Raw genomic sequence first — 12,217 nt, 5'->3', positions numbered from 1 at the left:
TTATAGCTCTAGTGGATCCGTTGCATGGCAATCCCTACTCCTTGCATTAACATCAATTAGTGGGCATCTCCATAGCCCATTGATTAGCCTCGTTGATGTGAGAGTTTCTTATTTTTTGTCTTCTCCACATAACCCCCCTCATTATATTCTATTCCACCTATAGTGCTATGTCCATGGCTCGCGCTCATATATTGCGTGAAAGTTTATAGGTTTGAGATTACTAAAGTATGAAACAATTGCTTGGCTTGTCATCGGGGTTGTGCATGATGATAGCATTCTTGTGTGACGAAAATGAAACATGACTAAACCATATGATTTTGTAGGGATGAACTTTCTTTGGCCATGTTATTTTGAGAAGACATAATTGCTTAGTTAGTATGCTTGAAGTATTATCATTTTTATGTCATTGTGAACTTTTGTCTTGAATATTTTGGATCTGAATATTCATACCACAATTAAGAAGAATTACATTAAAATTATGCCAAGTAGCACTCCGCATAAAAAATTCTGTTTTTATCATTTACCTACTCGAGGACGAGCGAGAATTAAGCTTGGGGATGCTGATACGTCTCCAACGTATCTATAATTTTTGATTCCTCCATGCTATATTATCTACTGTTTTGCATGTTTATGGGATTTATTATACACTTTTATATCATTTTTGGGACTAACCTATTAACCCAGAGCCCAGTGCTAGTTTCTGTTTTTACCTTGTTTAGGGTTTCGAAGAAAAGGAAAATCAAATGGAGTCCAATTGACCTGAAACTTCATGGAACTCATTTTTGGAAGGAAAGAAGCCTAGAAGACTTGGAGTGCACGTCAGGGGACCTTCGAGGAGGCCACGAGGTAGGGGCGTGCCCACCCCCCTAGGGCGCGCCCTCCACCCTTGTGGGCCCCTCGTGGCCCCCCTGACGTACTTCTTCCGCCTATATATCTCCATATACCCTAAAAACATCGGGGAGCACAATAGATCGGGAGTTCCGCCGCCAGAATCCTCCGTAGCCACCGAAAGCCAATCTAGACCCGTTCCGGCACCCTGCCGGAGGGGGAATCCCTCTCCGGTGGCCATCTTCATCATCCCGGTGTTCTCCATGACGAGGAGAGAGTAGTTCTCCCTCGGGGCTGAGGGTATGTACCAGTATCTATGTGTTTGATCTCTCTCTCTCTCTCGTGTTCTTGAGGTGATACGATCTTGATGTATCGCGAGCTTTGCTATTATATTTGGATCCTATGATGTTTCTTCCCCCCTCTACTCTCTTGTAATGGATTGAGTTTCCCCTTTGAAGTTATCTTATCGGATTGAGTCTTTAAAGATTTGAGAACACTTGATGTATGTCTTGCCGTGCATATCTGTGGTGACAATGGGATATCACATGATTCACTTGATGTATGTTTTGGTGACCAACTTGCGGGTTCCGCCCATGAACCTATGCATAGGGGTTGGCACAAGTTTTCGTCGTGATTCTCCGGTAGAACTTTGGGGCACTCTTTGAGGTCCTTTCTGTTGGTTGAATAGATGAATCTGAGATTGTGTGATGCATATCGTATAATCATGCCCACGGATACTTGAGGTGACATTGGAGTATCTAGGTGACATTAGGGTTTTGGTTGATTCATGTCTTAAGGTGTTATTCTAGTACAAACTCTAGGGCTGTTTGTGACACTTATAGGAATAGCCCAACGGATTGATTGGAAAGAATAACTTTGAGGTGGTTTCGTACCCTACCATAATCTCTTCGTTCGTTCTCCGCTATTAGTGACTTTGGAGTGACTCTTTATTGCATGTTGAGGGATAGTTATGTGATCCAATTATGTTAGTATTGTTGAGGGAACTTACACTAGTGAAAGTATGAACCCTAGGCCTTATTTCCTATCATTGCAATACCGTTTATGCTCACTTTTATCATTAGTTACCTTGCTGTTTTTATAATTTCAGATTACAAATACCTTTATGTACTATCCATATTGCACTTGTATCACCATCTCTTCGCCGAACTAGTGCACCTATACAATTTACCATTGTATTGGGTGTGTTGGGGACACAAGAGACTCTTTGTTATTTGGTTGCAGGGTTGCTTGAGAGAGACCATCTTCATCCTACGCCTCCTACGGATTGATAAACCTTAGGTCATCCACTTGAGGGAAATTTGCTACTGTCCTACAAACCTCTACACTTGGAGGCCCAACAACGTCTACAAGAAGAAGGTTGTGTAGTAGACATCACTTTGATGTAAACTTCTTGCAAAACGGAGCTTCCCTCAAGAAGGCTCATGGTTCCGAGAGGGAACGTGTCACCTCCGTGTGTGAAACGACATGCATACACTGCCTTCTCCTGCCTTAATTTTTTTACACAGGCATATTAGACCAAATAGAAGTATCATGCTAAATTTTGGAATTATTCCGGGTTCGTTTGGCCTTTTTATACATTAATTGAGTTTCTGGGCATTTAATGTGCATAATTCAAATTTGAACTACAAGCACATGCTCAAGTGCACCAAAGTTGGTTGAAAAATCACATGTGTGTTCTTGGGTGAATTTCTAGGTCCCATGCAATAAATGAGAATGAAATTTGAACATCTGGGCGTTGTGGCTCAGCCGGAAAGATTGAGAAACTTGGTTTTTTAATTCCTGTAAATCCAAAACACGCCTAAAAATCATGAAACTTGGCAAGGTGTCATGACATGACACCAACATGTTGCGGTAATTTTTTTGGCTGAATTGGGACAAGCTTTAGTGTAACCTTCTTGCAAACCGGAGCTTCCCTCTAGAAGGCTCGTGGTTCCAAGAGGGAACGTGTCACCTCCATGTGCAAAACGACATACGTACACAACCTTCTCCCGCCTTAATTTTTTTACACAGGCAGATTAGACCAAATAGAAGTATCATGCTAAATTTTGGAATTATTCCGGGTACTTTTGGCCTTTTTATACAGTAGTTGAGTTTCTAGGCATTTAATGTGCATAATTCAAATTTGAACTACAAGCACATGCTGCAGCGCATCAAAGTTGGTTGAAAAATCTCATGTGCGTCCTTCGGGTGAATTTTTAGGTCCCATGCAAGAAATGGGAATGAAATTTAAACATCTGGGCGTCGTGCCTCGGCCGTAAAGATTGAGAAACTTGGTTATTTAATTCCTGTAAATCCAAACCACGCCTGAAAATCATGAAACTTGACATGGTGTCATGACATGCAACCAACATGCTGCGGTAATTTTTTTGGCCAAATTGGGACAAGCTTTGGTGTAAGCTTCTTGCAAACCGGAGCTTCCCTCAAGAAGGCTCGTGGTTCTAAGAGGGAACGTGTCACCTCCGTGTGCGAAACTACATACGTACACTGCCTTCTCCCACCTTAATTTTTTTACACAGGTAGATTAGACCAAATAGAAATATCGTGCTAAATTTTGGAATTATTTTGGATTCGTTTGACCTTTTTTATACATTAATTGAGTTTCTGGGCATTTAATGTGCATAATTCAAATTTGAACTACAAGCACATGCTCCAGTGCACCAAAGTTGGTTGAAAAATCACATGTGTGTCCTTGGGGTGAATTTCTAGGTCCAATGCAAGAAATGGGAATGAAATTCAAACATCAGGGCATCATGGCTCGATTGTAAAGATTGACAAACTTGGTTTTTTCATTCCTGTAAATCCAAAACACTCCTAAAAATCATGAAACTTGGTATGGTGTCATGACATGGAACCAACATGTTGTGGTAATTTTTCTGTCCGATTTGCGAAGGCGCACACATTTACAATCAACAAAGTCATTTAGGAACAAGTGATGTCATGTTACAAATCGAAAACACAAGTATTATTGAAACCGTGGGCATTCTACTTACCAATTATGTGCCGCCACGCGTCCCCTTTTTTTATTGGCTAGGAGGTGTTGTGCGGGGTAGCTATTTGAGTACGGGAGGCATACGATCAGACCCCTACGCGTGCTCATTGGGAGGAGAGCCCTTTGACCTCTATCCGCCGCGCACCTCCCTCCCAATGTCTCCATTAATGGCGCCCAAGCCCCTGTTCTACGGCGTGGCTATATGTCTCACTGGACTGAGATTTAAGAGAGAAAAATGAAAATCTGAAAAGAAAGTTTTGTACGGATTGATGTAAGATCCGACGGACCTATATAGCATCGACTGCAACTTATAGCAAGCATGATGATATAAGGACAATGAAAGTGGATAATAATTGTCTTACATATTTAGGAACATAATTAATAAAGCCACATGCGGCAATGCCCGAAATACACAAGAGCAAATGAAGAAGGAAGACAATGATCTGGCTCGCCGATCTCTACTTTCTTGATGCGTGCTACAGGCCGCGGGAACTAGTCTCCATGGCAAGCGGCGATGAGCTCTTTCTTGTCCTCAAGATACTGCTTGACAGCATCCATGGATTCCTACACCAGCCTTCTGCGCTCGATGCGCAGCATGGCATTCTCGTCCATAAGTTTCTTGACGATGACACCGGTCCTCTTTCACAAGGCAGTGGTCTCCTCCTGCTACTCCGCACTTCCGACGATCTTCGCCCTCAGGAGGTCGCGCTCGGCCAAGAGCTTAGCATTGCTCTCATTTAGTTGCCGGATGACGCCGGTAGCCTGTTCAAAAGAGACTTTTATGTCGTCCTGCAACCTCTCCCAACCGAAGATTTGATCCATCTGGCTATGGACGATCACATGAATGCGCCTATAAGAGTCCTCACCTGCCCGCGAGACATTTTCCCAGGCTGCCTCGGCGCGGGAGGACATCTCTGCTGCATTCATGGCGTGGCGGGAGATTTCTTCTGCTTCCGCGGTGCGGCCGCACCAGTCAGCTGCATCGATGGCGCGGCGGCTTCGGCGGCACAGTGGGACCTCTGTGCTGCTTCGGCGACGCAGCGGGACCTCTGTGCTGCTACGGCCGCGCAGCGGGACATGCCGGGTGCGTTCGCGGCGAGGCAGGACATCTCTCGTGCGTCCGCTTCCATGCTCGCATCTCCCTGGTGGCAATCTCTTGACCCGGAACTCACACTGGCCATGGCAGATGCAAGGGAATGAAGATGAATGACTAATTTGTTTTTGTGGATGAGGAATTGAGGAAGAATGTGCAGTCATCTTGGACTAGTAGTATTTATAACCGAGTACAAATACGCTCCTAAGTGGGAAACCGTTTAGGTTTTGATCGATGTGAACATGTTTGCAATTTGGAATGTGACAGGACGCAGGCACAAAATTTATTGACGGTTATAAGTGCGACACTATTCTCGGAAGGCGTAACATGGGCACGCCTTCTCGACCGCGTACGTGGCGTTTGCACCATAGGGTGCGCCGCAATACGCAATGTTAGCACACGTCTTGTTCCAACAACCGTGCATGCTTGTTATTACCATCATGCACGCTTCTTTTAATTAGAATGTATGTGCCCGTCTAGCGCACACACGTTGATCTATCTAACTGTTTCAGTTTGTTGTGGCTAATCGCAAATAGTTCATCCGTGTGAAGTGTATGCCATCAATCGCAGAGACTTTGATCTGGGTGACCCGTTTTTGTTCTGTTGCCTAATCGCAAACAGTTAATCCTTCTGAAGCGTATGCCCTCAATTACACACACCTTTATCTAGCTTCCCGTTTCTATTGTTCCTCCTCATCACAAACAATTCATCCGAGTGAACCATATGTTGTATATCGCACACGCCTTCATCTGGCTGCCCGTTTATTTTATTTTGCCTCATCACAAACAGTTCATTGAACTGAACCGTATGCCCTGCATCGCACACGCAACTAAAATCTGAATCGTGTTTGATGGCTCCTCCATCGCAAATGTTTTGCACCTTTTTTACGGTTCTTTTACACCACGGTTTGCGATTATTGCATCGCACACAGTTTCGTTGAAGGGTCTCTGATCGTAGTGTCGCGTTAGCAACATCCTGCAGTAGTGATTGGGCATCAAGATCTATAGAGATAGATCAAGATGCTTAATAGAACTTTCACAAAGCACATACCTTGACAAAGTTTTGAAGAAGTTCAAAATGGATCGAACCAGTTGGAGAACCAAGGTTATCGAACCAGTAGGAGAACCAAGCAACACTACGTAAACAACACCTGCACATAAATAACAAATACTCGCAACCCGACGTATTAAAGGGGCTGTCAATCCCTTTCAGGTAATGGCGCCATAAATTGGCAAATAGATGTTAGAGAGTTGTAATAATTTGATAGATAGATCGCGCGGGAACGCGATATAAAATAAATTGCAGCAAGGTATTTTTGTATTTTTGGTTTAATAGATCTGAGAATAAAATCAAAGGAAACTAGATCGCAAAGGCAAATGTATTAAAGAAGAGACCCGTGGGACGTAGATTTCACTAGTGGCTTCTCTCGAGAAAAATAGGAAACGGTGGGTAAACAAATTATTGCTGGGCAATTGATAGAACTTCAAATAATCATGACGATATCCAAGCAATGATCATTGTATAGGCATCACGTCCAAGATTAGTAGACCGACTCCTACCTGCATCTACTACTATTACTCCACACATCGACCGCTATCCAGCATGCATCTAGTGTATTAAGTTCATGGAGAAATGGAGTGATGCAATAAGAACGATGACATGATGTAGACAAGATCTATTTACGTAGAAATAAACCCCATCTTGTTATCCTTAATGGCAACGATACATACGTGTCGGTTCCCCTTCTCTTACTGGGATCAAGCACCGTAAGATCAAACCCATCACAAAGCACCTCTTCCCATTGCAAGATAAATAGATCGAGTTGGCCAAAAAAACCAAATATCGGAAAAGAAATACGTGGCCATAAGCAATCATGCATATAAGAGATCAAAGAAGACTCAAATAACTGATACGTCTCCAACATATCTAGAATTTTTTTATTGTTCCATGCTATTATATTATCTGTTTTGGATGTTTTATATGCATTAATATGCTATTTATATGATTTTTGGGACTAACCTATTAACCTAGAGCCCAGTGCCAGCTCCTGTTTTCTTGTTTTAGAGTTTCGCAGAAAAGGAATACCAAACGGAATAAAACTTTCGAGATGATTTTTTTGGGACCAGAAGACACCCATGAGACTTGGAGTGCAAGTCAGAAGAGCCACGAAGCGGCCACAAGGGTGGAGGGCGGCGCGCCTAGGGGGTGGGGCACGCCCCCAACCTTGTGGGGCCCTCGGTGACCTCCTGACCTAGATCTTCCTCCTATATATACTCATATACCCTAAAAACTTCCAAGGGGGCCATGAAACCACTTTTCCAGCGCCGCAACCTTCTGTACCCGTGAGATCCCATCTAGGGGCCTTTTTCGGCATCCTGCCGGAGGGGGATTCGATCACGGAGGGCTTCTGCATCAACACCAACCTCTTCGATGAAGCGTGAGTAGTTTACCACAGACCTACGGGTCCATAGCAAGTAGCTAGATGACTTCTTCTCTCTCTTTGATTCTCAACAAAAAGTTCTCCTTGATGTTCTTGGAGATCTATTCGATGTAATACTCTTTTGCGGTGTGTTTGCCGAGATCCGATGAATTATGGATTTATGATCAGCTTATCTATGAATATTAATGGAATCTTCTCTGAATTCTTATATGCATGATTTGCTATCTTTGCAAGTATCTTCGAACTATCGATTTGGTTTGGCCAACTAGATTGGTTTTTCTTGCAATGGGAGAAGTGCTTAGCTTTGGATTCAATCTTGCGGTGTCCTTTCCCAGTGACAGCAGGGGCAGCAAGGCACGTATTGTATTGTTGCCATCGAGGATAAAAAGATGGGGTTTTCATCATATTGCTTGAGTTAATTCCTCTACATCATGTCATTTTTCTTAAGGCGTTACTCTGCTCTTATGAACTTAATACTCTAGATGCATGCTGGATAGCGGTCGATGTGTGGAGTAATAGTAGTAGATGCAGAATCATTTCGGTCTACTTGACACGGACATGATGCCTATATTCATGATCATTGCCTTAGATATCGTCATAACTTTGCGCTTTTCTATCAATTGCTCGGCAGTAATTTGTTCACCCATCGTAATAATTCCTTTCTTGAGAGAAGCCTCTAGTGAAACCTATGGCCCCCGTGTCTATTTTCCATCATATAAGTTTCCGATCTACACTTTTAATTTCCTATTTACTTTCTTTGCAATCTTTTACTTTCCGTTCCATAAACCCAAAAATACCAAAAAAAATTACTTTGCCATTGATCCATCTCTATCAAATCTCATGTTGCAAATAACCGTGAAGGGATTGACAACCCCTTTATCGCGTTGGGTGCAAGTTGGTGTTTGTTTGTGCAGGTATTCGGTGGCTTGCGCGTTGTCTCCTACTTGATTGATACCTTGGTTCTCAAAACTGAGGGAAATACTTACTCTACTTTCCTACATCACCCTTTCCTCTTCAAGGGAAAAACCAACGCAAGCTCAAGAGGTAGCAATAACTTTCATGGATAAAAAGATAGATCTGATCATAAACTCAAAGCTCATTAGATCCCAACAAACACATCACAAAAAGAGTTACATCATATGGATCTCCAAGAGACCATTGTATTGAGAATCAAACGAGAGTGAGGAAGCCATCTAGCTACTAACTACGGACTCGTAGGTCTACAAAAGACTACTCACGCATCATCGGAGAGGAACCAATGGACATGATGAACCCCTCCGTGATGGTGTCTAGATTGGATTTGGTATTTCTGGAACTTGCGGCGGCTGTAATTGATTTTCGTCGACTCCCCTAGGGTTTCCGGAATATTGGGGTATTTATAGATTAAAGAGGCGGTCTGGGGGGCACCCGAGGTGGGCACAACCCACCAAGGCACACCTGGGCCTCCAAGTGCGCCCTAGTGGGTTGTGCCCCCCTTAGAGTACCCCCCCCCACGTGCTTCTTCGGCCCACTGGATGTCTTCTGGTCCATAAGAAATCCACAAAAAGTTTGCTGCATTTGGACTCCGTTTGGTATTGATTTCCTGCGATGTAAAAAACATGCAAAAAACAGCAACTAGCACTTGGCACTATGTCAATAGGTTAGTACCAAAAAATGATATAAAATGACTATAAAATGATTATAAAATACCCAAGAATGATAATATAACATCATGGAACAATAAAAAATTATAGATCGTTGGAGACGTATCAGCATCCCCAAGCTTAATTCCTACTCGTCCTCGAGTAGGTAAATGATAAAAATAGAATTTTTTATGTAGAATGCTGCCTAACTTGTCATCTCAAATTCTTTTCTTTATAGCATGGACATTTGGACTTTTATATGATTCAAAGCAATAGTCTAGTTTTGACATGAGACTTAAATACTCAAGCATATCAACAAGCAACCATGTCTTTCAAAATATCAATGCTCAAGTACGATCATAGTGCCCCTAGTTGGTGCTTTATAAGAGAACATGGAGACTCAAATTAAAAAATTGCATAAAGTGAAAGAAAGGCCCTTCGCGGAGGGAAGTAGGGATTTGTAGGGGTGCCAGAGCTCAAAGCGAAAATTGAGAGATAAAAACATTTTGAGAGGCATACTTTTCGTACCAATGAAAACGACTTAGAGCTCCCAACACTTTCCATGCTAGATATATCATAGGTGGTTCCCAAACAGAAAATAAAGTTTATTCCTTTTTCCACCATACTTTTACTTTCCATGGCTAACCGTATCCACAGGTGCCTTCCATACCAACACTTTCCAAGGAATTTATTATTTGACAACATAAAGTAAAATCATTTTTCAATTCCGGACTGGGCATCCCTAATACCTTTGCCATACTCTCATGCAATCACAAGTGAATAAACACTCATCGTGAGAATAACACATCTAGCATGGAAAATATTGGCCACCCCTCACCGCCTTGTGAGCGGTACGAGCACACAAAAGAGAAATTTATTTTGAAAATTAGAGATGGCACATACAAATTTTCTTAGTACGGCAAAAGAATACCGCATATAGGTAGGTATAGTCAACTCATGTGACAAACTGGTTTAAAGGATTTTGGATGCACAAGTAGTGATCATACTTAGTGCAAAATGAAGGCTAGCAAAAGATTGAGAAGCGACCGACCAAGAAACAAATAATCTCATAAGCGAGATTAAGCATAATTAACCCCGAATAATGCACCACAAGTAGGATGTAATTTCATTGCATAACTATTGACTTTCGTGCTTGCATAGTGTTAATTATGGAGGTAAACCGGCCTTATGTAGCCGGGTTGACTCTTTGAAGATTAGAAGCCCATGAAGATGTAAAGATGCTAGCGCTTTACGGAGGGCCCAAAGGCGAGTTACAGTATGTAAATGTAAAGCGGCCTAGTCATGTAACTTGTATAGTAAGATAGAAAGAGAGAGGCCGAACCAGATACGTTTATAAACCGGCCTAGTCATGTAACTTGTCATGTAACTTGTATAGTCAACCTATGTATATAAAGGGATGACCCGGCCGCGGTTTAGAGACAGACAACAATAACTCGAAAGCCAGACAAAGCGGATTCGCTCCCTGGCCTTCGAAACCCTAGCAATACCAATCACAACTAGACGTAGGCTTTTACCTTCATCGAAGGGGCCGAACTAGTATAAACTCCCGTGTCCCCTTGTCCGGTTTAACCCCTTTAAGCTAACCCGTTGTGATGGCTCCACAACTAAGTCCTTTCATGAGGACATCTGCCGTGACAAACCCATGACAGTTGGCACCCACCATGGGGCTATCGCACGATGGTTTCGAGTTCTTGAAGGGCAGCTTCGATGGACTTAAGGGATACGCTGTGGGCCGGATGACGAAGAGTCGCCGCGGCAAGCTCTACATCGACAACGCAGGATGGGGTCCCGAGGCCGATTCAATCGAATACGGGTACCGGGTCCCCTTTGGTGGGATTCACGTCTTCATCGGCAAGATCGGCGAACCGGCCCCCGAGCCGGACATCTGCACCGACATCATCGAAACGGCTCGGCGTGCAAGTTCTTCGCCGGTTCAGCCCGAGGCAAGGCATGTTTTCGTAGGTGTCGTCCATGGATCAGGGCACGAGGACAGACCGGTGTCCGAAGGAGAAACCGTGGTCTGCTTTGATGACGAGTCTTCTGGAGAAACCGAATCGCTTTACCAGTTGCAGGACGGACGGATTGAGGGAGGATCCGAGGGCAACAGTATTCCGGATTCCCCGGTCTGCCAAACTGGGCCGCCATCTTCATGGCCGGCACACAATCGACGCCTCATTCATCTACCGTTGCAGCAATGCTCTTCGGTTCAACAACGGCCACACCAGCAGGGGCAGGAAGCTCGGCGCCACCTTCGGCCCAAGTCTTATCTGATTTGTTCGACGCTTTGGCAACATTGATGTCCGCGGAGGTAGACGCAGCAGCCAGGGATCAACACGGTGCGGAGATTGCAAAGGTGAAAGATCAGATGGCCCAGGCCAAGGCGGACCTGGCAGCAGAGAACGCCAGGATGGCTACGGAGCGGGCCGAGTTGGAAGCACAGGCTTACCGGATTAGACTGGATCAGAATGCTTCAGAGGAAGTCATGAGAAGAAGGTACCGATCACGTCTCCCATCGGTTTATGAGTCGCAGAATCTTTTCAACACGCCAGGTGTAGGAGCGGGTAACCAACCCACACTAAACCAGGCGGGGGCGCCGGAAGCAGGAGCACCGGTTCAGCCGCGCACGACGGACCTGCCTCGCCAGAACAATGTTGTACCATCAACGCCGCCCGGGCATTATTCCAACCCGTTGGACAACATTGTGGCCGCTGCGTCACGCCTGGCGGCCCTCCCAACCGACGGAGAGTCACTAGTTGCAGTGGAAGCACGTTGGGCCAGGGATCTCCTTCAGACAGCACTAAATCAACAGCAAGCATATTCACACAGCCGTGAGAGGATTCAGTCCACTCCCCGTCCAAGCCGGAGTTATAGCAGACACGTGGAAGACGAACCGGCCGTGTCCAGTAGTGCACGCCGCCGAAATTCGCCACGAGGGAACAACCCGGCTGGGGGAGGTGCTAATGCGCAAGATGTTGTGGATCATGGCCGCGCATGTCGAGAGGCCGAGTTGACAGCTCGACACGAGGCACGACAGCATACTCCGGTTCACCCCACTGCCTCCGTGGAGCCAGGGTGATGTTCAGTTCCTTAGGGGTACCGTGTTTATCTCCTACTTTGCGTAATGTGCAACTACCCAAGGATTTCAAGGGACCTCGTAAGGTACCAAATTATACCGCCGATTTGCAGCCAGAGGCATGGGTGGA

This window comes from Triticum urartu, chromosome 2A (assembly GCF_056163025.1).
Source record: "Triticum urartu cultivar PI428250 chromosome 2A, HENAU_Tu73, whole genome shotgun sequence".
NCBI lineage: Eukaryota > Viridiplantae > Streptophyta > Magnoliopsida > Poales > Poaceae > Triticum > Triticum urartu.
This window is presented reverse-complemented; position numbering follows the sequence as displayed.